This window comes from Periplaneta americana, chromosome 11 (genome assembly GCF_040183065.1).
Source record: "Periplaneta americana isolate PAMFEO1 chromosome 11, P.americana_PAMFEO1_priV1, whole genome shotgun sequence".
Lineage (NCBI taxonomy): Eukaryota > Metazoa > Arthropoda > Insecta > Blattodea > Blattidae > Periplaneta > Periplaneta americana.
The window spans coordinates 157272701-157299980 of NC_091127.1; the positions used below are offsets into that span (position 1 = coordinate 157272701).

The window sequence follows — 27280 nt, forward strand, 5'->3', positions numbered from 1 at the left end:
GTAGTCAATTTCCTGCCATACACGTTGTAGCATTGGACCATCCACCAGTGCAATGGCCTCTGTGATGCGGACACGAAGATCCTCAATGGTAGGTGGTAATGGTGGTTGATACACTTGTTGTTTTATAAAACCCCACAGAAAAAAAATCACAAGGAGTGAGGTCGGGGGAACGTGGAGGCCAATGCATACATTCTATATCTTCACGGCCAGCACGTCCAATCCATCTCCTTGGAAGTCGTGTATTCAGTTCGTTTCTGACATCTAAGTGGTAATGGGGTGGTGCCCCATCCTGCTGAAAAATGAATACTGCTGTTCCAATTGTGGAAGAAGCCATAACTGTAACATGTCTAGGTACTAATTACCTGTGATTGTCGCCTCGACAAAAAGGAAAACACCTTTTCACGGCTTACAGCACAAAACACGTTCACTTTGGGGGAGTCGCGTACATGTTCCAAGCCCACACCTGTGGAGTAATGGTCAGCGCGTCTGGCCGCGAAACCAGGTGGCCCGGGTTCGAATCCTGGTCGGGGCAAGTTACCTGGTTGAGGTTTTTTCCGGGGTTTTCCCTCAACCCAATACGAGCAAATGCTGGGTAACGTTCGGTGCTGGACCCCGGACTCATTTCACCGGCATTATCACCTTCATTTCATTCAGACGCTAAATAACCTAGATGTTGATACAGCGTCGTAAAGAACCCAATAAAATAAAAAAATACATGTTCCACATAACTGTTAGGATATTCCAAAGCCCATATCCCGACGTGTTTGTGCACTTTTCCTGACAGATGGAAAGTGGCTTCGTCACTAAACACCAATGGTTCGATGAAACCTTCAGTTTCGATTCTGAGTTGCATCTCCTCACAGAAAGACTGTCGCTTGGCTTTGACGTCTGGTTTCAGAGCCTGCAACTATTGCAGACGGTATGGATGAAACTTCAAACGTTTCCTTAAAATCTTCCTCACAGTTTGTTGGGGGATGTTTAATTCTCTAGTGGGTTTTACGGTGGATTTCTGTGGACTTCGTGTGAAACTCTCTCTCACACGCTCCACATTTGCCTCACTTACTGATGGACGACCGGTTGACTTCCGCTTACAGATGAATCCCCTCGTTTTGAAGTCAGCGCACCACTTACGGATACTGGGTCCACCGGGTGGATCAACACCAAATTTTCTTCTAAATTTGCGTTGCACAGTGACAACAGACTGGGATATGTGAAAATCTAGCACACAAAATGCCCTTCTGTTTTCGGTTGCAGCCATTTTTCTGTTATATCGTCTCCTAGCAGCGAAATTAATAAATATGCGACATATTTACCAACATAACAAAAAATACTTGAGTTTCTCTTTCCATTGATATCAATATCATGTTTCTAAGTGTCTCCTAACGATAGTTATTCAAGTTTGTAATCGGAAAGATCATTTATAGTAACACTGTATAAGTTATCACATTGTTGTGTTCTCATTTCGCACAATTTCTCCTGCCACTTGCAGTTCGTGCCTGCATGACGCAGTTGGTTATGATTCTATTAAATAATAATTTCCTCGTGTCAAATTGATTGTAAAGTAATTTGATACAGTTGTCACGTCTAATATGATTGATACGTGCATCAGCAATCGCGTTTTCATTACTAGAATACTGTCCGGAATAATGATTAATGATTACTAAAATTAGGGTGCCGACTAACAGTAGGCGTGGTGCACAAAGCGGCTGTAGCGGGGGTGGAAACCGCGAACGACGATTGTAATTCGTCTAGCCCTAGGGCATGGATTTGTTCGTTGTTGGTGATATCCTCTGTTGCCTTCGGTTGGCCCCAAGTCAACTTTTATCCTCCTAAAATCTTCACTTCACTATAAATTCAGATCATGTAAATTTAATTTTAACGTCCAGTCTTAGTTACTAAATTCGTGTTTAAAGCCAATAACATATTTATATCTTTCTTCATAATACAAAGGCTTTACCCGATTCCATAGCCTTGTATTATGAAAAGTATGAGACATACATTATTGAAAGTTATATCAATAAAGAGAGAAACTCATCAAGTTTTTGATCCATCAACTGCTACAAGTGCTCGATGTGACCTCCTCGACAAACATCCACTCGGTATACTTTATTTCTTTTCATGGAGTGCAGTTTCATAGAAAGGACTCTGCCGACAGACCTTCTACTGCACCCTACTAATTGATTGTCATAAATAAATTCTTCCTTACTGTGACGGAAATCTTGTCTTCTCTTGTTAGTAACCAATCACAACCCTCGTTCAGAAGAATTGACAGGTGCCCGTCAAATCCACGTGGAGGCAGAGTTGCCGCATCTTTTCCGAATTTCAAGAATCCCGTCAGTTTCACTGCATAATTTCGAAGGTCACCAGGATTGTGGCAACTGTGCAATGTTGGAACGAGGGGACAGGATGGAATTGTCAGAGTTGTTTGTGTAGGAAGTCATAAATCTGTAAGTGGGTGTTCAAAGGAGCCACCGAACTGCACTCCTTGAAATAAAATAAGGTATAGTCTAACTCCTGCCACACCCGCTGGAGCATATCACGATCAACTCTAGCCACGGATCCGGTTATTAAGTTCTTCAAGATTAACTGGCAAAGGAGGTACATACACTTGATCTTTGACAAACCCCCATAGAAAAAAAATCACAGGGAGTCAGATCTGGCGACCGAGGAGGCCAACGGAGAACACATCGATCGTTGTTAGAAGCCCGTTGATGTGGTTGATACCTCAGTTACATGAAGATAAACCAGGGTTTTCATTTCAACAAGATGGGGCTCCACCACATTTCCATCTGGAAGTGCGTGAGTATCTTAATGAGCATCTACCACAACGTTGGTGTGGACGGGCTTCTAACAACGATCGGTGTGTTCTCCGTTGGCCTCCTCGGTCGCCAGATCTGACTCCCTGTGATTTTTTTCTATGGGGGTTTGTCAAAGATCAAGAGTATGTACCTCCTTTGCCAGTTAATCTTGAAGAACTTAATAACCGGATCCATGCGGCAGTGGTTAGAGTTGATCGTGATATGTCCAGTGGTGTGGCAGGAGTTAGACTACCGAGTGGATGTTTGTCGAGGTCGTCACATCGAGCACTTGTAATATTGTCACGCCAGGAGAAGGCGGCTGAAGTACTTAGACGGGGCGGAGGGGAAACAGTCGCGCATGCGCACCGCGCTGTTCACTGCAATATTCCTGTTCCACAAACATCTACTGCACGTGTCTATGAATCTTTGCGACTTTGTGAACATAATAGTAGGTTTTTACTGTAGTGTTTTATTAGTTTCAACAAGACAATTGTTTTCAGTATACCACAAATCTTGTATTGCTTTAGTTATCCTTTGCTTTTCGTGTTAATAGTGTTGATAATAATATAGTTAATTTATGTTATTGTATACTGTTATTTAGGTTTATAGCAGTTTTTTGTTTATTGTAAATATGTCGACAAAGAGGAAACAAGGATTGACAATCTATAGCGAAGAAAGGAATATTATTAGAAGTGCAAAATAATTCTGTGATGAAGAAAAAGAACAACAGTGCCTTTGCATTCCTCTTACGAAACCTACAGCAAAGGTAGAAAAGTACTCTAATCTATACACAAGAACAATACAGCGTATAAGGAATGAAATGAAAGACTGCACAGAAGAAAGTGCGTTGTCGACACCTGAGGAAGAAAAAAAATGTAAACGTCCAGACTACCGAAACGCAAATGTAGATGACTTCGACGGGAGATTGACAAAAAAGATATAATTGAGAATTTTTATTTGAAAAAGAAAGAGGGCCACCGGCGTAGCTCAGGAGGTAGCGCGTTTGCCTGCTGATCTGCAGTTGTGCTCGGGAGTGAGTTCGATTCCCGTTTGCGCTGACTACCTGTTTGGGTTTTTTCCGAGGTTTTCCCAAGCAGAAGGCGAATGTCAGGTAATCTATGGCGAATCCTTGGTTTCATTTCGCCAAATACCATCTCGCCATCATCAATTCAATCGACACTGAAGAAGCTAGTAGTTATTACAGTGTCGTTAAATAATAAGTAAAAAAATAGTACCAAGCTGCAACAAACGTCTTTTACAAGAGAAAATTGATTTGAAATGAAAGACAACATTAAGACGAATACTGAAGAAAAAGGATTTCAGGTGGAAGAAGTGTGCAGCAAAAAAAAAAATTGAGGAAAACACTGTAAATTAGAATACGTGAAGATATCTACAGCAAATAAGAAAGCTTAGGAAAGTGGAAAAACCGATTTTGTATCTGGACGAAATGCGGATAGATAGGCCTACCAATTTAACGTTTCCCAAGTTCTGGCACGATAAAAATGTTACGGGGGTTTTGACTACCGTAAATGTGTCCAGAACACTCATTGTGTCCATCAGGATGGGGGCGGTAGGGCTAATGGCTTTGTTGAGAGATTCGAATTAATATACACGGCTGGAACATAAACAGACGATTATCATGGACAGATCATACTCCAGAAATTTTGAAAAATGTGATAATGATAGTCATAGCGACAGCACCGAAGATGCGGAATCTTTTATGTCTGACTCCGTTCCCTTGTAGCCAAGTAAGTGGACGAAGTTTTCAGGTCAGAGTGTAGCGTGAAGTTCCCCCGTCCCGCCTATCTACTCCCAGCGCCAACTCGTAGCGCGAAGACAGTAGCAGTTGATGGACCAAAACCTTGATGAGTTTCTCTTTTTATTGGTATAACTTTCAATAATGTATGTCTCATACTTTTCATAATACAAGGCTATGGAATCGGGTAAAGCCTTTGTAGTAGCCCTGTATTACTACACGTAGCCTATTAAGTGCTTACAATATCTTCCGATCACCAATATCTAAAAGCGTCTTGTACAGTAGTTATGAGTAATGTATGTTACAAAATTGTTCCTGGATTTCCTCTCCTCCCTGGATCATTAAGTATTCTTCCAAAACATATTTTCATAGCCTTCTCTTTTTTATTCTTCTTACGAGCCCATATCGTCTCGTTATTGCTGAAATTCAATTTCATCTATCAGAATTTGTTACATCTTAATTTTTCTTTAATTATTGTACTGAAATATGTACTATCTTTTTCACTTTTTTACAGATGTATTTAAAATTACTTAGATATACAGGGTGCTAAAAAGTATCCAATATTTTAGGAGGTGATAGTATGCATCAAAACAAGAAAAAAAGTCTATTAAACATGGGTCCTACAACACATACTTTCTGAGATCTGAACACTTGTTAATATGAGGTGCTCAATGTGACGTCCGTTTATGGCAATGAATTTTTCTGCCTTTGATTTTTCTACCACAAGACACAACCAAAAATGTTTATACATTTCATGAAGACGGAAATTACAAGCACATCGTTGATTAATGTTATATGTGCTTCAATAATGAATCACACTTACCTATTATAGCAGCAATCTTCAACAATATAAGAAGAAACTACACATTTCGTAATATTGAGAAATTTACTATTTACAGAGGGTCAAGGTTATTTGTGAAAATGAATATAATCTTGTTAATAATATTATTGCGTTTTCTCTTACTTACAGTTTATGATTTAGTCGCTTCTTCAACTAAAATGTTGGAGTAGCCAAACTAGTCCGGTCCTGAAACAAAGATATAAATTATTACTGGTTACAGTGCTAACAGACGTTATGAATTAATATAATTAATATTTCCTTACATTGACTTGAGCAATAATACAAATAATTGAATGTTGCTTTTTGAAACTGATACAGGTGGCCGTGGGTGCTTTACTGGGAGATTTTGCGATAAGGAAATAATTTTCAAAAGGACAAAATTATTTTTACATCACTGTTGTCAGTGTTAATTTAAAAAATCCAAATTTTATTATTTTGTATAATACAATTTTGTGATTAACTTTGTAATATACTTACCAACTTATTTACTTACTTACTTACTTACTGGCTTTTAAGGAACCCGAAGGTTCATTGCCGCCCTCACATAAGCCCGCCATAGGTCCCTACTGAATAAAATTAATCCAGTATCTATCATCATATCCCACCTCCCTCAAATCCATTTTAATATTATCTTCCCATCTACGTCTCGGTCTCCCCAAAGGTCTTTTTCCCTCCGGCCTCCCAACTAACACTCTATATGCATTTCTGGATTCGCCCATACGTGCTACATGCCCTGCCCATCTCAAACGTCTGGATTTAATGTTCCTAATTATGTCAGGTGAGGAATACAATGCGTGCAGTTCTGTGTTGTGTAACTTTCTCCATTCTCCTGTAACTTCATCCCGCTTTGCCCGAAATATTTTCCTAAGAACCTTATTCTCAAACACCCTTAATCTCTGTTCCCCTCTCAAAGTGAGAGTCCAAGTTTCACAACCATACAGAACAACCGGTAATATAACTGTTTTATAAATTCTAACTTTCAGATTTTTTGACAGCAGACTGGATGATAAGAGCTTCTCAACCGAATAATAACAGGCATTTCCCATATTTATTCTGTGTTTAATTTCCTCCTTAGTGGCATTTATATTTGTTACTGTTGCTCTCAGGTATTTGAATTTTTCCACGTCTTCAAAAGATAAATTTCCAATTTTTATATTTCCATTTCGTACAATATACTCGTCAAGAAACATAATATACTTTGTTTCTTTTCGGGATTTACTTCCAAACCTATCGCTTTACTTGCTTCAAGTAAAATTCCCGTATTTTCCCTAATCATTTGTGGATTTTCTCCTAACATATTCACGTCATCCGCATAGACAAGCAGCTGATGTAATCCATTCAATTCAAAACCCTCTCTGTTATCCTGGACTTTCCTAATGACATACTCTAGAGCAAACTTTGTTATATGCTTTCGTAAAATTCATGTAAATTACATCTGTCCTTATGCCCATATCTAAATTGTTGAAAACATTTTATTTTTAATTTTTAACATTAAAGAAGTGTTTAAGGCTCACAGAACCACTCGTTCCTCCCCACAAATTTTCATACTTAAAGGCGCCTTCAATCAACAGTTTCGGACAAAATTTAATTAAAAGTTTGCAAGCTCTGGGTGCTCCTTTTAAGATAACTTTCAAACTCAATTTTCTCTATTTACATTTTTCTTACATATTGCTTTACTCAAAATGTTACTCTTCCCCAAATTTTGTACTATGTGTATAATTTTTCTCCGGAGATATTTTTAAAGATGTGCTTAACAAAATATGCTATCAGAATTTTCCTTGCAGTTCAAGATTTTTGGGAAATATTTTTTCCGATAGATATCACAATTTATACTTGTTTTCATATTTGACTGTATAATTCTTTTCTTAGCACTTGAAGAATAATTTCAAAAAAGTAAATTGTAAGATTATACATTCCTCTTGACACTTTATTATTTTACTAGCTGTACCCGTGTGCTCCGCTGCACTTGTTAGAAATAAAGATAAAGTAATTATATTATATTATATAAAAAGTGTGTTGATAACGGATGTACTCCGATAAGTAAGTTTTTAATTTGTTGTGGGAGCTCTTGAATCTCAGGAGGAACAACGTTTACAACAGCGCAACATAATCTGCTTGGCTCATTATCCAGTTTTTTTAATTGCATTTATTGCATATGTATTTTATATATTTTAACACGATTCAATTGAGCATAGTAAAATTTGAATGATAAAATAATGGAATTCTAAGCTAACGTATTATTACTTCATACTAAATCAATACACTCCCGTTGTTCGTTAATTCTCTGAGATGAAAATGAATGTGTTCATAAACATTATTTTAAGAAATGCAGGAAATGAATATACAGAATAGCCTATCAAGTTTTCTGTGCATAAGACGCTGTTTTAATCTTACCTGTCCTCTATTCCCTCAGAAGTTACTGTAATAACATTATAACATTATGTCCATGTAGAGAAACTACACTTTCCAATGGTGAAATAATAATTAATTATACAAATCGGTTAATTTAGCTTCCGATATTACTTAATACAAACACAGAAATATTCTCTGTAGGCTATGTTTCATAGCATTTGATTGTTGTTGTCCAAGGCCCCTTATAGACGAAGTCATTTGTTTTTTATTTCATTACACCGCCTTAGATGGCAGTTATTTTAATTTTAAAACTAATTTATCTCATTAAATATCAGTCCTATCAAACTTTTTCAAGGAATAAAACTTATCGAAAATTATTTTTAAAGAAACTTTTGTTATGTAACATTTTTCACAAAAGTCAATAATAAGCGAGATATTTCGATTTATTTAATTCAGGCCCCCTTATAACCATCCTTTTAAATAACGTACTTTGAGTGCCATATAGCCTAAAACCTAAGTTACAACGAACTTAATTTATATTACAATTTTCATCGAAATCCGTTTAGCCATTATCGCGTGAGAAGGTAACAAACATCCAGACAGACAGACAGACAGACAGACAGACAGACATACAAACAAAAATTTCAAAAAAGCGATTTTCAGTTTCAGGGTGGTTAATTATACATGTTAACACCAATTATTTTTGGAAAATCGAAAATTACCAGAAAAATTTTGGCTACAGATATATTATTACTATTAGTATAGATTTTATTTGATTATTTATCGACGCTGTATCAACTACGAGGTTATTTAGCATCTATGAGATTGATGATAGCGAGATGGTATTTGGCGAGATGAAGCCGAGGATTGGCCATAGATTACCTGACATTCATCTTACGGTGTGGGAAAACCTCGGAAAAAACCCAACCAGGTAATTGGTCCAAGCGGGAATCGAACCCACGCCCGAGTGCAACTTCAGACCGGTAGGCAAACGCCTTAATCGACTAAGCCACGCCGGTGGCTTCCTCCTGAGACAAACTGCACTTACACGCATTGGTAAGTAATTAAATTATTGTTTTTTTTTTTTTTTTTCTGGGATCTTTTCTACGATGAATATACAATCAATTCATAATCTTCCTCCCGAACATAGTTGACAGTAATATAACAATCGGTTACAATATGATAACACGCTAGAAATACCACTGCACACATCATCTCTTTATTCTTCATCTTTCACTGTTGCTACTTCTCGTCACTGGAATTCTCTGCCGCCTGAAGTCAAGAGCTGCCGAACTTTAATTTCTTTTAAATGTAAATTAGAAAAATATCTTATGATGAGTTGCCAGACCTAACGCGTTGCAAATATTTAATGGAATGTGTTCCACTGTATTTATTTATTTTTTTTTTTGTTTCTTATTTTTATTGTGTAATCATGTAAATCGTGTTTATTTATCACTTAACGCCAATATGTATCCCACTGTGTTGTTTTTTATTATTAATCTATTTTTTGTGTACATTATATTCAACTGTCGGTTTCTGGTTTAATTATGTGAATCCTACTTAATTGTAATCTAATACTGTGTTTATTTTTATTTTTACTATGTACATTTTTTATTGAATTATCGGCTTCTGTTTTTATGTATTTGATTCTAACAACATTAATATGTATTCCACTATGTTTATTTTTATTTTATGAGGTAAATTTTTATGTAACTACCGTACCTCTTTTGATCTCATTATATACCTAAATCGTACTTACTTACTTACTTACAAATGGCTTTTAAGGAACCCGAAGGTTCATTGCCGCCCTCACATAAGCCCGCCATCGGTCCCTATCCTGTGCAAGATTAATCCAGTCTCTATCATTATATCCCACTTCCCTCAAATCCATTTTAACATTATCCTCCCATCTACGTCTCGGCCTCCCTAAAGGTCTTTTTCCCTCCGGTCTCCCAACTAACATTCTATATGCATTTCTGGATTCGCCCATACGTGCTACATGCCCTGCCCATCTCAAACGTCTGGATTTAATGTTCCTAATTATGTCAGGTGAAGAATACAATGCGTGCAGTTCTACGTTGTGTAACTTTCTCCATTCTCCTGTAACTTCATCCCGCTTAGCCCCAAATATTTTCCTAAGCACCTTATTCTCAAACACCCTTAAACTATGTTCCTCTCTCAGAGTGAGAGTCCAAGTCTTACAACCATACAGAACAACCGGTAATATAACTGTTTTATAAATTCTAACTTTCAGATTTTTTGACAGCAGACTGGATGATAAAAGCTTCTCAACCGAATAATAACACGCATTTCCCATATTTATTCTGCGTTTAATTTCCTCCCGAGTGTCATTTATATTTGTTACTGTTGCTCCAAGATATTTAAATTTTTCCACCTCTTCGAAGGATAAATCTGCAATTTTTATATTTCCATTTCGTACAATATTCTGGTCACGAGACATAATCATATACTTTGTCTTTTCGGGATTTACTTCCAAACTGATCGCTTTACTTGCTTCAAGTAAAATTTCCGTGTTTTCCCTAATCGTTTGTGTATTTTCTCCTAACATATTCTACGTAGATCGTATCAGTGGATGTAATTACTTAATTCCGATCCAGTTGTATGTTCAACTATATAAGCAAGTTTTAATCCTGGTTGAGTGTAAGAGAAGGCCTTACGGCCTTAACTCTGCCAGGTTAAATAAAGCCATTATTATTATTATTATTATTATTATTATTATTATTTGTTATAAGAGAAAGAATTGTTTTCTGCCAAGACCGCAAATAAAACTCAATTATTCCAAAAAGAGGCACTAATTCTGATCATATGGCATTTCTCCCGGAAGATTACATTACTTGACGGGAACATAGTTTCGGAATTTAATTTGAGCCTATATTATATCCGTAGATTCCACTGTCTCTATATAAAATGGATCTACGGTATTAAATGTTCACGCCTGTAACAATTACGTTGATGGATCAAGTATAAAACATGATGAATTATTGCCGTTAGGATCAATAGATGTGATGAAGTGTAGAACCTGTCGCGCAGACGATACGATGTCGCTTCTATGCGTACTGAACCTCATTATCTGGTATAAAACAGAGCCATTTCATAGCTGCATTAGGCATTTTGAAACGGTACATAAAATATAAGTCTGCGTGGAGTTATGGAAAAGTAACGAATAATGAAGCAAAAATCATATCAATATCCATTATGTTAACGACTAATTACTCTGAAACAAGTTTTGCTTTACAATTGTGAATACACAGGATATTCTGCATGACAGTCATTATAGAACCGGAGATTTAAAAACTACTGATAGTTCTAAAAGCAAAAGAAATATTTATTCTGTTTTAAGCTTCTGGATATTGAGTCTCCCTCAAAGGAGAGGGAAGAAACGTTCTTCTTAGGAAATTTAATATCTCTGGCTACAATTTACTTGATCATAAAAGGAATTAAGATATTAGATACATACATAGTATTCTGACAAATTACAGGTCTTTCACTGCAAACCCAGCATTCTCCAATCTTTCCTCTTAGTCTCTTCATATGATCCCTGTGTCTTAATGTCGTCTATCATCTGATTTCTTCTGTCCCGAACTCTTCTCCTGTTCATTATTCCTTCCAGAGCATCCTTCAGTAGGCAGTTTCTTCTCAGAAGAACTATTATTTCAACGTCGACAACATATAGGCCTAAAAATAACAGAAACATATGTTCTAATATTTAGAGCTCACCACCAGAGAGCGCATTTTCGGACCCGATACTGAACGTTAGTGTACAGTAGTGGCAAAAAAATAACGGACAGACCCTTGTAGGTGATTTCAGGGCCTTGTTCACTCCAGAGTGCGATAAACTGGCATCTAAGACTTTCGTGGTTCGAATTCTGCCTGGGAAGGAAACTTTTTTTTTGTTCCTTATTCAAATTTATTCCCAACAGGTGCTGCAGTCAATGTTTCAAAAATGTTTGTGTTAGTACTCTCTATCTACCATATTCTTCTGTAACACAAGTTCTGAATCACCCTGTATATCTGCGATGCAATGACGTAGATAATGATGCCATATTGAATCAGCAATAATTTCGGGTTTGTTTATACTGAGAATCGACCAGAAACATCGTAAATCTTGTCCGAATATATTGACCCACATTACTCTCCAAACCGTCAACAAAATCTTGGCAACCATTCTAGCATGGGATATCGCCGAGGTGTGTGTTTTTGCTGTGGGTGCAGACGTGTGAGTTTCGTCATAAATCCCTCGTGCTGTCATGTTTCGACCAGTTCTCGTGGGTTTCAGAAGAATAGAAACGTTGAGTATTAGAGAATGGACCTGGTCTTAACGCTTGAAAGCAAGTCTGTGTGGAAAGATAAATGGTAAACGCCGTAGATATTTATGGTTGTTGCTTTTGTCTGCTTGCAAAAGTAGGACAGTTGTTGACGAACAATGATAATATTGTATAAAGAACTCAAAAGAAGCAAGTACTATTTGCAGGTCCGATATTCCGCTAACAGAAGCATCTGCCACGATAACTTAAGGTAAATTCATTTTTCTTTTTCTTTTTGGTGTAGATTTTATTAAACCCAACTAATACTCAACTCACCACTGAAGATATGGTAAAAAAAAAAAAAAAAACAGGAGTTAAATAAAGAGAACGCACAAAAAGATACTGAAGAGAAAAATCCACAACTGTTTCATTCATCATTGTATGGCTTTTACCTATCAAAGGCAGGACCATTTGCGTAACATTTCTGAAATTGTAGATAATACCGGAATATAGTTGATACTTTCCAGCTAGTTAGACGGTCGTGAAAAAAGTTAGTTGGAATAATACACTCAATTACATTAAAATTCTGGGCTAAATTCTCCAATTTTATTATATACAATGCGTCTTAATAAGATATAACGAACTGAAAAACGCAAGAGTGAAATTCATAACATTTATTTTCCGACATATCTTAAATGAATATTTCATCTGTTGCCAGTTCCATCCCCCCTCCAATGCATTCATCGCCGACTAGCTACATATTGCACTAATCAGACTTCAGATGCATACAAACAATAATTGTTCTTCCTCTGACACATATCGTCAAGTGAGATGTACTGCTTGATGATAGATATATATCAGCCAAAACCTCAATCAGAGGTATGCAAGAGGGTATATAATGTATATATGGTCTTAAATAATAATAATAATAATAATAATAATAATAATAATAATAATAATACTTACTTACTGGCTTTTAAGGAACCCGGAGGTTCATTGCCGCCCTCACATAAGCCCGCCATTGGTCCCTATCCTGAGCAAGATTAATCCAGTCTCTACCATCATATCCCACCTCCCTCAAATCCATTTTAATATTATCTTCCCACCTACGTCTCAGCCTCCCCAAAGGTCTTTTTCCCTCCGGCCTCCCAACTAACACTCTATATGCATTTCTGGATTCGCCCATAGGCTACGTGCTACATGCCCTGCCCATCTCAAACGTCTGGATTTAATGTTCCTAATTATGTCAGGTGAAGAATACAATGCGTGCAGCTCTGCGTTGTGTAACTTTCTCCATTCTCCTGTAATTTCATCCCTCTTAGTCCCAAATATTTTCCTAAGAAACTTAATAATAATAATAATAATAATAATAATAATAATAATAATAGTCTTAACTTCTACGAATTTGTGTATTGAATACTGATTCTGTTCTCTGTTGTCACAGTTGGCCCTAATCAATTCTATGATCGTCATTGTGTGAATACCGTTGTCCTTGTAATCTTTATCGTGGTCTTAGTTCTTATCGTGGTCTTTTTATGGCCCTTGTGATCCATATCATGGTCCATGTGCACCTTATGGTAATCCTTGCAGTCCATATCGTGGTCCTTATTGTGATCCTTATTGTTACGCTTGTCGTGGTCCATGTTGTGATTCTTGTCATGGTCCTAGTCACTGTATTTGTCTTCGTTTTTGTCCTTGCCGTAGTACTTATAATTGTAGTTGCTGTTATTTTCGCCATGGTTCTTGTTCTCTTTCTCATAGTTCATATCATGGTCCTGGTTCTTATCGTGATCATTATCGTGATCCTTATCTTTGTCCTTTTCGTTGCTCTTGTTCTCTTTCTCATAATTCATATCATGGTCCTGGTTCTTGTCGTGATCATTATTGTGGTCCTTAGCTTTGTCCTTTTCGTTGCTCTTGTTATCTTTCTCATAGTTCATATCATGGTCCTGGTTCTTGTCGTGATCATTATCGTGGTCCTTATCTTTGTCCTTTCGTTGCTCTTGTTCTCTTTCTCATAGTTCATATCATGGTCCTGGTTCTTGTCGTGATCATTATTGTGGTCCTTAGCTTTGTCCTTTTCGTTGCTCTTGTTATCTTTCTCATAGTTCATATCATGGTCCTGGTTCTTGTCGTGATCATTATCGTGGTCCTTATCTTTGTCCTTTTCGTTGCGCTTGTTCTCTTGCTCATAGTTCATATCATGGTCCTGGTTCTTGTCGTGATCATTATCGTGGTCCTTATCTTTGTCCTTTTCGTTGCTCTTGTTCTCTTTCTCATAGTTCATATCATGGTCCTGGTTCTTGTCGTGATCATTATCGTGGTCCTTATCTTTGTCCTTTTCGTTGCTCTTGTTATCTTTCTCATAGTTCATATCATGGTCCTGGTTCTTGTCGTGATCATTATCGTGGTCCTTATCTTTGTCCTTTCGTTGCTCTTGTTCTCTTTCTCATAGTTCATATCATGGTCCTGGTTCTTGTCGTGATCATTATTGTGGTCCTTAGCTTTGTCCTTTTCGTTGCTCTTGTTATCTTTCTCATAGTTCATATCATGGTCCTGGTTCTTGTCGTGATCATTATCGTGGTCCTTATCTTTGTCCTTTTCGTTGCGCTTGTTCTCTTGCTCATAGTTCATATCATGGTCCTGGTTCTTGTCGTGATCATTATCGTGGTCCTTATCTTTGCCCTTTTCGTTGCTCTTGTTCTCTTTCTCATAGTTCATATCATGGTCCTGGTTCTTGTCGTGATCATTATCGTGGTCCTTATCTTTGTCCTTTTCGTTGCTCTTGTTCTCTTTCTCATAGTTCATATCATGGTCCTGGTTCTTGTCGTGATCATTATCGTGGTCCTTATCTTTGTCCTTTTCGTTGCTCTTGTTATCTTTCTCATAGTTCATATCATGGTCCTGGTTCTTGTCGTGATCATTATCGTGGTCCTTATCTTTGTCCTTTTCGTTGCTCTTGTTATCTTTCTCATAGTTCATATCATGGTCCTGGTTCTTGTCGTGATCATTATCGTGGTCCTTATCTTTGTCCTTTTCGTTGCTCTTGTTCTCTTTCTCATAGTTCATATCATGGTCCTGGTTCTTGTCGTGATCATTATCGTGGTCCTTATCTTTGTCCTTTTCGTTGCTCTTGTTATCTTTCTCGTGGTCCTTGTGGTCTTTGTCATTGCTCTGTACTTATCATTAAATTTCATAATAACATAGTTTTTCTCTCTACGATAAGTGACTTTGCACACGGTTCCTTCCATACTCTCATAAAAGATAAAACATCACGGACGAAATCAGGGACTGGTACCAGAAATGGGCAGATTACTAATAACATTTTGACTGGTGTGTACGTTGGAATAAGGTGAAAATACGCATGCACTGCAGATGTCTTTATACATGGTTACGTCGATATCGTGTGAACTGCGCTATAGAACTTACTTTCGCATCACCGAGAGTCATCTCATTCCTTTTTTGGGGACTGTACCTACATATCAGCCAGAACCTCGATCAGAGGAAAAATCCTCTGTCATATCCTTCTGTCAGTTTTTAGAGTCTTATATTTCTGTCGTTTATTTTCATAAAATATCAAGTCGTGCATTGCAACTTTAAAATTTCCCGCATACTGCGAACAATGTCGTCTGCTAAAGCTCGTGCCTTCTGAAGAGAGAATGGTATTTTTTTTTATTTTATTGGGTTATTTTACGACGCTTTATCAACATCTTAGGTTATTTAGCGTTTGAATGAGATGGTGATAATGCCGGTGAAATGAGTCCGGGGTCCAACACCGAAAGTTACCCAGAATTTGCTCATATTGGGTTGAGGGAAAACCCCGGAAAAAACCTCAACCAGGTAACTTGCCCCGACCGGGAATCGAACCCGGGCCACCTGGTTTCGCGGTTAGACGTGCTAACCGTTACTCCACAGGTGTGGACGAGAGAATGGTATAATTTGAATTTTTTTTCATAATTGAAGCACATTTTTTTAGTTATTTGTACGTATAAATATCATTGTTACAACAACTTAAATTCAAAATTAATACATATTGATTACAAAAATTTTAACACTATATCACTTCGGAATATATACTTATTTATTTCTTTCATGTGTTAAAAGTAGGTAACCTAAACTGTAACAGGAAGGTACTGAAAATTGCTAGAGTGTAGTTTATAACTAACAATTAAGTCTGTATAATAATAACTATAAAGTTTTGAATTACATTCTTTGCATCGTAATGCCACTAATTATATTATACTGACATAACTGATTGGAATATTAAATTTCAAATAGCGTTGCACTGTTATATCAAAAACAATTTAATAGAATCAGTAAAGTAATGTTACTATTATACAGGGTGTTTCAAAAATACGGGGCATATTTTCAGGAATGTATTTCCCACATGTAGACAATCAAAATAGTTCATTACAACATGTGTCCGGAAATGCTTCATTTCCGAGTTATGGCCTTCACAACATTGAAATTCACCGGAACGTTTTTCTTTCCGCAGGTCGTTGTCATTACAGAAGATGTTCAAAATGTCCACCTCCTGCTTTAATACAGACCTCACATCGATGTCTCATTGACCTGCGAACATGATCCCAAACTCCAGGAGTATTGCGTTTGTCCTCAGAACATGCCACAATTCGATTCAGAAGGGATTCCAAATCAGGCACCGGAGACGAATAAACCAATGATTTTAAATGGCCCCACAAGTAGAAATCGTGAGGGTTCAGATCAGGTGAACGTGGAGGCCAAGCAATTGGGCCACCTCTACCTATCCATCGATCAGGAAACCTTCGATCCAAGTACCGGCGAGCCATACGACTGAAGTGTGCAGGAGTGCCATCATGCAAGAAGTGAATGTGTTGACGATTGATCAGTGGAGTGTCTTCTAAAACATGAGGTATGGTGTTTTCCAGGAAGTTTGTGTACGCCTGCCCCGTAAGTCTGTTTACAAGTACATGCGGTCCAACTAATCGATCACCAATGATACCGGCCCACATGTTGAAGGAGAACCGCACCTGGTGATGAGATGGAACAGTTGAACGTGGGTTTTCATACGCCCATACATGCTGATTGTGGAAATTTGTTATGCCATCTCGTGTGAACTGTGCTTCATCTGTAAATAATACTAAGGCAGGAAAGTTCGGATTTACACCACACCGCTGCAAGAACCACTGACAGAACCTAACTCGTGCAGGGTAATCTGCTGGTGACAGGGCCTGTACACGTTGCAAATGATAAGGATACAATATTGATACTCTTTCAACAGTCTCCAGACAGTCGTATGAGGAACATTGACTTGCAACGCTACCCTTCGTGTGCTGATAGAAGGAGTCATGGTCACAGCCTCCAGAATCTCCTCCTGTACTTCTGGAGTTGTAGATCTTGGTCGTCCCCTTCCCAAACCAGGAGAGTTAAATTTTCCATACTCGCACAGACGGTAATGGAGACGTACAAATGTCTTCCGATCTGGACATTGTCGCTGTGGGTACCTCTCCTGGTACAAACGACGAGCCAGCGCAGCATTGCCGTCCGCCTTACCGTACATGAAGTGTATCTCTGCCAGCTCTTGATTTGAATACATGTCGCACAGTCTAACGCCTACACAACACAGAATGTAACCTTCGCCTCGGAATGAACTGTCAGAGTGCCCTCTTAATGTCTCCTTTGACGGCAACGACCTACGGAAAGAAAAACGTTCCGGTGAATTTCAATGTTGTGAAGGCCATAACTCGGAAATAAAGCATTTCCTGACACATGTTGTAATGAACTATTTTGATTGTCTACATGTGGGAAATACATACCTGAAATTATTCCCCGTATTTTTGAAACACCCTGTATATACGTTGTAAAATTACATATTCATACGTGGAAAAGGATTGATTATTAAGGGAAAAAGAGATTGATTACAAATGTAATCCGCGCGAATGCTGGTGTCACAGATTTTGGTGCGAATACTAAAGGGTTAAGAATTGCATTGCTGTAATTCCACTCGGAAAATATCATATATCCAAACGCACAGTCCGATGTTCAAATTTGTTCACAAAACTTCAGGAAAACTGAACTTCCGTTCCACTAAAGCTCAATCGTTCGTGGAAACTTTCGCAAGCGTTCGTAAGCCTGAAATAGAAGCAAACGTAGTAGGCCTATGAATTACGTATGCACCCTAATTACTTACAGATGACGGCAATGTAAAATTAAATCCGTTTATAAATTCTGACCTAAACCGGAAGGTGAGGCCAACATTACGGTAAGCTTGTTTTCCTGCATGAAATATTCACTGAATCCATAAACAGCTCTGCTGGACTACGTACCGCTACTGATGTACAAAATATGATATCCGTATACCAGGGAAGCTATCATCATGGAGTATGCCTGCGTTGATCGTGTCGAAACGGGAGGTACCATGTTTTATGTAATTAGGGATGGCCAGGCTATTATATATTAATTATGAGCAAATACAAGCCATTACATGCGATGCTCGCTAGATAAAATACGAGTAAAGGCGATCAATGTTGAAAATTCGTACACCCGACTAATGTAGCATAAAGTCTTCTTAGGCCCAGTTGTACCAACACGGAATAAAGTCCTGTTAAAATTAATTCCATGGTTACGCCAGCGAATAGGGATTATAAAGAATGGACACTCAGCGAATTTTCCTGTGTTTTGTTTCTCTGTGCGCCAGAGTTTAGTTCTACTTTCAAGCGCTAGAGGTTAGTGTAATCGAGCGTAGGCTAAGATAATAATTTGAGAATAGACTTGAGACACAGGATTCAAATATCGCCTACCTTATTGCATAATCCAGTAACGCTTTGCTTAAAATAAATTCAAGTTTTTCCTTATTTCTCAGTGACAAACTAGTTGTAATAATAATTTTTTTATATTTCAGATATAACAAATTATATTATAAAATAGTATAATACATTATAAAATTATGTATCAAATTCGTTTAATATTTGTATATAATATAATATAGGTATATGGTTTTACCACAGTCTACTATATACAGTCGCGAAGCTTGAGGTGATTTTTTGCAAATCTCGTGATAAAGCGCTCCAAGCGGTTAGCAACTAGAAACAATAGACTGTCCACGGTCGACTTTGGACTGTGTCGTATTTCCATCGAGTGCTAGCTTGTTGTGTATTTCACATTGATGCTTGTGAAATGTTCGTTATTGGTTGTAATGAAAATGTTAATGGCTAAAATACAATAATTGGAATAATAATATTTTACTAGAGACTTAGAACAATTAAGTTTGTTTTAATGAAATTTATTGATCACGTTTTATTTTCAATTCTGGTGAGATTATTATTGCTTAGGCCTACTTTTTTTTTTCAAAAGATGTGGTTTTAATTATAGCTGTTAATTTTGTTGTTATTTTTATTTGTTACTTTACTAGAGACGTAGAAAAAGTCTGTTACAATAAAATTTATTGATCACGTTTTATTTCCAATTCTAGTGTGATTATTATTGCTTAACCTCATCCCACTTTGTTAACTACGTAAGCCTACACTACAAGCACCGGTACACATAAGTTACTCCATTAATTCATATTTCCATTATTATTGTTGTAAAGGGAAATGAAAATTAATATTTATTGGTTTCATAGTTAATTATCGCTATAATCTTGAATGAGTGAAGCGATTATAGTAAATTTCAGTTCGTTTTGCACAAACAAAAATAATATTAACCTATTTCTTGCAGGTATCTTCGAGTTTATGGTGGAATTTAATATACTTCATTAAAATAATAAATTAACTTTATGCATTTAATATTTCAATAATGGAAGGAAGGCGTTAATTTTTCCAAAACAACACGACAACGAAAGTGTAACATATTTTGTCGTCTGCTAAGAGAGAGATCTGCGATGATGAGGCGATAGTAGCGATCCTAGTGGTGGGCAACTACCCATGTTTGCAGTTTTACTACATATTGAGCTTCGCGACTGTATATAGTAGACTGTGGTTTTACTTCTCATGAGAGTTTTGTTTTTCCATTTTCAGTGCTATCAAATCATTACATATTTTAATTGTTGTTGGGGTCAACGTCTGAACTCTCATTATAAAGGAACTCTAGAGTCTAGACATTACAGTTAATGACGGATTTATTATTTTATGGATCCAATTTATTTTATTTGAGTACTTAATGTACCTAGATGTATTAATTATATGTGTTATATTTCCGCTGTATCGACTGCTAGCTGGTGTGATGTCAGCGCCAACTCTAGGGAGAAAGCAGAATCTCACGCTCTAGCTGGCTTGAAGGTCATTGAAATCAGTCCGGCTACATCAAAGGTACCGACGCGAAGTGTGCATTCTTTATAATCTCTATTCGCTGGTTACGCTAGAAATGTGTTGTACGAGCTCGGAATAGTGCGTTATTCGGAGGTTATCTCCCGAATAAGCTATTCCACGCTTTCAGTCGCTGTTAAATCGTTATCTAGAGAATAAAATATGAAATGGCAGCAGCATTAGACGTCAGTAATTCCGATAGTGATGATGAATTATTATATAATGTATTTTTGAGAATGCTGAAACAAAAGAAAATAAGGCATAGACCTGACCTATTAAATGAATATGATGATATGATGATATGTTTGTGGAAGAAGATTCTTCATGTGATGAACGAAGAGAGATGTTTTGCATGCCATTGCCACTAGATATTGGTTCCTGTGCCACACTTGCATTTTCTTTGCTTGTAAAGCGGGATGTAGACTAAGGGAGATTTCAGCATTTGTGGAATATATTTACTCCACAGTTGACCTACTCCTGTACTGTTTGTTTCAACCTCAGGACCAGTGTCATCATGAACATTCGCAACGTTAATAGCAGTCACTGCTTCCGAAGCAGATTCTAATGTCACTTCTATTGGCTCATCTACACTAATTTCTTCCAAGACGAAACCACTATTTAATTCACTTTCCATGAAAGTAGCATCGGAATCATATATGCTGTCGTGTGCTTCCACAGAGAGTTTGATCATTTCAAGTACTTTTTCAAATAACGTATTTGTTTTAACTCTATCTGCAGGACCTCCGCCCGTCTGGAGCCTATACTGTACTGTCTCTTTTTTGCTGCATATTTCCTTGCCTCTTTCTTTATTGAATCGTACTTCTGACGAAGCTGTTGTGCATTTCTGTAGGCAGTTGTCTGAGCATTAAATAACCTAGCGATAGACTCCCATGCTCTTACCTTTTGATTTGAGGTTATGGTATCGGTCTTTTTGTTTTCCAGCACGTTCCGATAATAATCAGTCACCATCTCAACTAGCTTAAGTGTATCTTCAGTATTATAGTTTTGATTTCTAATTCGTTTTCATTTACTCATGTCTTTATAATAAATTTCATAGACAAAATAGTGTAAACGAATACTGCACTTCATAAAACAAAACACCATCTAAAGTGTTGCCAACCTCTGTTCTAATTCGGCTAATTATGGAATATGTAACCTTGGAATAAACGAACGTCATACAACACGGTAGTCCATTTATTCTATAGTTAGGCTGTTCCACGAATAATTATTCCAAGATTTATTCCACGATCGTACAACTGGGCCTTAATGATACAATTTAAGGTGAAAAGAAAATTTAGAATAATCAGAAATTGGGCAGAAATTATAGAGGAGTAAAGTACATATTGTGAATAAACTTGAGACATTTTAAATGTGAACTTGCTACATTACTCCGATCAATGTTTAAAATTCGTACACCCGACTAATACGTATAGCATAAAATCTTCTTAATGATACAATTTAAGGTGAAAAGAAAATACAGAATAATCAGAAATTGCGCAGAAATTATAGAGGAGTAATGTACATATTGTGAATAAACTTGAGACATTTGAAATGTGAACTTACTACACTACCGCTACCGCTGATATAGTAGAAAGCCAATGTTTACCTAGTTAGATATAACACGCGGAGCAAGTACCCTGCAATCGGCAAGCATCATGTTTAGGTAGAGCATGAAAGTCAAGGAATATTATGGACAGGAAAAGATTGATCACACGGGAATGGGTATTTAAGAGTGGTTAATTCATGATAAAAGCACAGTTTACTATATACAGTCGCGAAGCTTGAGGTGATTTTTTGCAAATCTCGTGATAAAGCGCTCCAAGCGGTTAGCAACTAGAAACAATAGACTGTACATGGTCGACTTTGGACTGTGTCGTATTTCCATCGAGTGCTAGCTCGTTGCGTATTTCACATTGATGCTTGTGAAATGTTCGTTATTGGTTGCAATGAAAATGTTAATGGCTAAAATACAATAATTGGAATAATAATATTTTACTAGAGACGTAGAAAAATCAAGTTTGTTTTAATGAAATTTATTGATCACGTTTTATTTTCAATTCTGGTGGGATTATTATTGCTTAGGCCTACTTTTTTTTTCAAAGGATATGTTTTTAATTATAGCTGTTAATTTTGTTGTTATTTTTATTTGTTACTTTACTAGAGACGTAGAAAAAGTCTGTTACAATAAAATTTATTGATCACGTTTTATTTCCAATTCTAGTGTGATTATTATTGCTTAACCTCATCCCACTTTGTTAACTACGTAAGCCTACACTACAAGTACCGGTACACGTAAGTTACTCCATTAATTCATATTTCCATTATTATTGTTGTAAAGGGAAATGCAAATTAATATTTATTGTTTCATAGTTAATTATCGCTATAATCTTGAATGAGTGAAGCGATTATAGTAAATTTCAGTTCGTTATGCACAAACAAAAATAATATTAACCTATTTCTTGCAGGTATCTTCGAGTTTATGGTGGAATTTAATATACTTCATTAAAATAATAAATTAACTTTATGCATTTAATATTTCAATAATGGAAGGAAGGTGTTAATTTTTCCAAAAGAACACAACGAAAGTGTAACATATTTTGTCGTCTACTAGGAGAGAGATCTGCGATGATGAGGCGATAGTAGCGATCCTAGTGGAGGGCAACTACCCATGTTTGCATTTTTTCGCGACTGTATATAGTAGACTGTGATAAAAGTGAATCTGATACAACTGTCGTGCCCGTAGCCCTCGGGTTTCGAACAGACTGAAGTTGTAGGTTCGTTGCAGGAACTAATTCCTCAGTGCGTACGTAACAGAACAGCTTTATTACCAGATGCCGACAGGCAAGACGTTTTACAATGTGTTAACAGTTTATATAGAATCTCGAAAGAGTGATAAGAGGACGCTGGCCAAGCTCGTGTAACCTCTTGACCGTCATTTTCCTTGACCTCGGGGTCAGGCTTTAATAGAAGTCGCAAATTTAGTTGTTACTTCTTATAGTTTCATAAATGGACCGAATCGGTTAAATGAAGTAACGATTTTTAAATCTAGCGTTGAAATTTAACTGAAGCAAGACGGACTCAGAAAACAAAATAACTGGAACATAAATATTGGAGGTTCAGATTTCAGTCTGACGAAATTCTTACATATTTTGACGAAACGATGAATTCAATTACATATCTTCAATAATACCAGTAAAATTTTTATTTATCATTACACAACGTCAATACAAATTAATTTTATTTCCCTCGTATGTATCTATAAAATACAGGGTGGGCACAAAGTCACGTTACCCTCTATAAATACCTCAAATATACACACCATTTATGTAATTCCGGTCATAATGCAGACATTGATCCATTTTACACTACATGTGTGTCCTAAAGTGTCCAAAAGGTCAGCATGTCCCCCATCATTCTCCTCACACAAACCAATGCGTCGCCAGGTTCGGTGCGACATCCGCCTCAGCATTGTTGGTGTAATCTGTTGGAAAGCGCGTCGCACGGCGTCCTTCAATTCATCAATGGTGTCGTACGTTTCTGTGCAACAATGCTCTTGATGAAACCCCACAAAACATCAACTGATAAATAGTGTATGCTAGTAAATTGAATTTGTCTGCTTGACAATGGAGAACTATAATTGTATGTTGTTGTTTAGCCAACTGTTCGAAGATAGGTAGGCCAGGAGATAATGAGGTAGGGTGGTCAGTTCCTTTACCCCTTCATTGCATACATCGCCGATTATCTACATATTACACTTCTGCTCACCCCTCTGTAAAGGCTAGTGGCGGGCTGTCTTGGCTCTTTTCTGAAAACATTAATTTCTGTTAGGAATTGGATGCCTACGTAATATTATACAGCTGTTTAAAATAAATGAAATGAAAGGGCCTCGTTAAGTAATTAACTGTCACGTGATTTTCCCCCTTTCTAAGACCTTGGGACAAAACTACTTGGACAGACAGTAGATAGCATGTCTAAGTAATTTTATCTTTTCGGATCGGGCAGAAGTGAAGATTGAGTTTACAGTACTTTTTTATAGAGTAGGTACAGAATTATTTCAACATGAGTTACTAGTATGAAGGACGAAACTGGTAATTGGAATTAGGTACAATAGTCTATAGTGCGATAATATGCACAAAGGAATTGAAGCCTGTATCGAAATGAACGGCCACCATTTCAAAAATGTGTTTAAATATCCATATTATGATCATTTTTCATTTTAACTTCATTCTCTATATTGTACACTAATGTACTGTAGACACTACAATATACACTGCATAATGAATATGTCCGAATGGATAGCTCAGTTCATGAGTGAAACCACTTATTGTTAATACAGTACTGTATTTTGATTAAACAAAAACCTAATGAAAATTATCAAACTCAAAATCGCGATATTTCCTACTATACGTAAATAGATGAACTACTTTTCTTCCCTCCTATACCTAGTAAAGTGATCTGTTTGTATTTTACGCCAGTATCATCGAACTCCAATCGTGGAAGAGGGTAGCAAACGGTGTTTCCGTTTCTCAACCGTTAATCCGAAGGTATAGCCAGATTAATATTAGAAATATTAGTACAAATAAAATGATGTCCTTGTACAACCAAATGTATGTATGTATGCATGTATGTATGTGTGTGTGTATGTATGTATGTATGTATGTATGTATGTGTGTGTATGTATGTATGTATGTATGTATGTATATGTAAGTATGTATGTAAAGTAGCCACGTTCAATTAGTAGGCTGGCGGTGTCAAAGAGAACGGAAGCTTTGTAGTTTCAATAATTTTAATTATGTCGCTGTCCATTGTAATCGTCAAGTCTTTTGAAGGCGGCTCCAATACTCCACACGGAGTGTATAAACCAGAGTTGCATATTTTAGCAGTGTGTCTTGTTCTAGTTCTCAGTGAAAATTAATTATATTACAGTTCAGTGTATAATAAAAATGTGGAGGCCGTGGGAAGCGAGTGAAGTGTCGGAACCGATACCCATGAACGTCAATAACGACGATGGTAATAATAATAATAATAATAATAATAATAATAATAATAATAATAATAATAATATATCAGAGTTAAATAACAATTCAAATTCAAAAGCTAGACCAAAATTATGTAAGCAGTGTCAAACGTTTGTGTGCAATGCCCACACGTATGTTCTGAAAAACAATTTAGGTCAAGGAAAAATTTCGGAGACGTCTAAAATTCTTAAATTAAAACAGAAATACTTAAGTAAAATTGTAAAAAAGGGATCTAAGACACCTAAAACGCGTGGACACAAAGTCACAAAATTTAATAAAGTAGATGGTTTTACGTGTGATTACATTCGCCGTGAAATATATAGTTCTTACAATAACGGCCAATCCTTAACAATAAAAGAATTATTACAAAAAGTGAAACTTTCCGGTTTTCTTTATGGAGAAACATTTAATTATTTCTTTAAATAATTAATTTAAAATAAATAATATAAATAATCTTCAAATTAACTCATGCTTTGAGCAATTAAGCCTAGCCCATATCCATGTTATATTAATATATATAGCAGCAACAAACAAGACGTGACAACGTCGCATTTTTATTTTATTTATCGGTGCATACAATAAAGACCTACAAATCTTAAAAGGAATGCCGCTGCCTAATAATTAAACGAGGCAACTATATGTATACCTTATTTTATTTCAAGGAGTGCAGTTCGGTGTTCAAATAAGCCACCGAACTGCACTCCTTGAAATAAAATAAGGTATATGTATGTATATTTTGATTTCAATTAACGCAATTCGTCTTACCACAAATGGGTGTAATCTATGTCGAGAAATGCCTAAAATACTAATTTAGAGCAAATCCCACTAGCATTACGAAAACTCTCGATAGTACTGACATTTTCTGTCGTGACTGGCGATTATATTTAACCTCGCTCAGTTTTTAGGACTCCACACAGCGTCCAATCTTCTTTTTGTGTCGGAAGCTAATGGGACGCAACATGCTGGTCGGCAGAAAGTATTAGTAATTTGGCCTTTTGAAAGCTGAGAAACAGATGGGCAGAGGTTACTCTCTAACAATAGGGCTAGCAAAATATACAAACTGACAATGACATGTACCCCCATTCATATTCTATTCAGGTTGGAACTGGATGAAGACTGCAATCGATTACGTCCAGATCATTTGTAAACGTGCCAAGTTCCTTTTATTATTAAAAAGTGACACCGAGACCAGATGCGAGTCGCAGCTAACCTTGCGGAATGAAAACTGGAGCCACGAATAGAGGGCAAGTGCACCACGCTGCCTTGTCGAGCAACGCAAGCGGTTGTTAATGTCGCTCGTGTTTAGAATTCGAAGTAGACGCAAGAAAAGAAAACACGGGAGGAGAAACATTTGTATTTTTCGTTGGTATGCGACATTCAACTACGCTGATGGGTGGAGAAAGACAAATTTTTACAATCGGCTACGGACGTGCCTGGTGGGGGGGTTGGAGATCTGGACCCCTCAATTTTCTGAACCGAAGCTGTTTGACATCTCTAATTTAAAATTATATTTTGTATTTTTATTTTAACCTCTGATTGAGGTTCTGGCTGATATGTAAGGCAAACTCGGCTAATTTCGTAGTATTAAGGTTTTCTGTCTATGGTTATACCCAGAAATGCTTGAAAAATTTCCTCCATGGCGTAGTTAATCACTAGACGCAAATTGTATTGGTTGGTATAAAAATTTTAATTTTTTAAGTGTACCTCAACAGGGGAGCAGCTCCATCTAAAACATGAGATCATAAATATGTGTGTGTTTCAGGAATTCGTGTAACTTCACAGTACTGCTCGGGCAATTTCGCACATAATACTTGTGCAATTTTCAAGAATAATCATTTTGGCTCAAAACATGTTTTAATGTAATCTAAACATCAGTACATGTTTACATATGAACTGAACACACATGAACAAACTAGGCAATAAATGTATAGAATAACTGGGCGTGAATTATTAACATTAATAACAGGA

The 27280-nt window shown here is 36.8% G+C and overlaps 1 protein-coding gene across 6 annotated transcripts in view; it reads right to left on the reverse strand.

Annotated features, from left to right (window-relative positions):
- The window catches only part of LOC138709488 (uncharacterized), a 967551-nt gene that overhangs the window by 64508 nt on the left and 875763 nt on the right, over positions 1-27280 (reverse strand). For all 6 annotated transcript variants that reach the window (XM_069840291.1, XM_069840292.1, XM_069840294.1 and 3 more), the window contains one exon: positions 5523-5581. The gene's annotated coding sequence lies outside the window, so the exon portion shown is untranslated. The remainder of the gene's footprint in view (positions 1-5522; positions 5582-27280) is intronic.